At 55.8% G+C, this 814-nt stretch overlaps 1 protein-coding gene across 1 annotated transcript in view; it reads right to left on the reverse strand.

Annotated features, from left to right (window-relative positions):
• rgs7bpa (regulator of G protein signaling 7 binding protein a) overlaps nt 1-380 on the reverse strand; it is a 7,183-nt gene extending 6,803 nt beyond the window's left edge. Inside the window, exon 1 of the mRNA XM_072681182.1 lies at nt 1-380. This exon is cut by the window's left edge and continues 136 nt beyond it. The gene's annotated coding sequence lies outside the window, so the exon portion shown is untranslated.
• Between the last annotated feature and the right edge of the window lie 434 nt (nt 381-814).

The raw sequence follows: 814 nt of genomic DNA on the forward strand, positions 1-814 counted from the left end.
GCGCGCCACCACCACCCCCCGACACACACACACACACACACACACACACACTCTCTCTCTTTCACTGTATTTAGCTTTTTGCTTGCTTTCCAATCAGTCGATCGATCTGTCACGCGCACCGAGGCTCCTCGTCTCGCGCATGAGCTCTTCTTCCTCTCTGCATTGCCACCGACTGCACGCGAGTCACCTTCGTCTTGAGGGCGAGATCAGAGCGCGTGCATGCCCGAAACCCACAGCGCACGATGGCAATCGATACCGATCAATAGCGACCGATTGTGAATACCCCGCGCGCGCTCCTCACCGCCGCGGTGCTTTCATCGCTTCTGCGGATAAACCGAATCTCGAGCGCTAACGGCTAACGAGCGCGCGCACGAGAGAGAGAGAGCGCGGGAGGGAGGGAGAGAGAGAGACGGGGATGCTGGTGTTCTGACCTCGCTGCGCGCACCCGTTTTCCGGAGAACCACGCCCACGTGCACTGAGATTGGCTAGTTGGCTGGGCAGGACTTCAGTACTGAGAATTCTGGGCCAATGAAAATGGAATACTGTCCAATCATAGCGTAGGAGGGGCGGGGCTCGAAAAAATGCCGTTCTAGAACAGTTCAACCAATCCTGGTGCAGAAAAGGGCGGGGCTTTGATTACAAACGGCCAATCCGAGCACACATGGGGCGGGGCTTCGTCTTCGAATACGGGTGGGAAATGGAACAGGGACTGAGCTTCTATAGAATGGGAATACTAATGCAGTGCAGACTGCGTCTGTTAGTCCAGCACACACACACACACACACACACACACACACACACACCTGAAGTATAT

This window comes from Salminus brasiliensis, chromosome 6 (assembly GCF_030463535.1).
Source record: "Salminus brasiliensis chromosome 6, fSalBra1.hap2, whole genome shotgun sequence".
In the NCBI taxonomy this organism is placed as follows: Eukaryota; Metazoa; Chordata; class Actinopteri; order Characiformes; family Bryconidae; genus Salminus; species Salminus brasiliensis.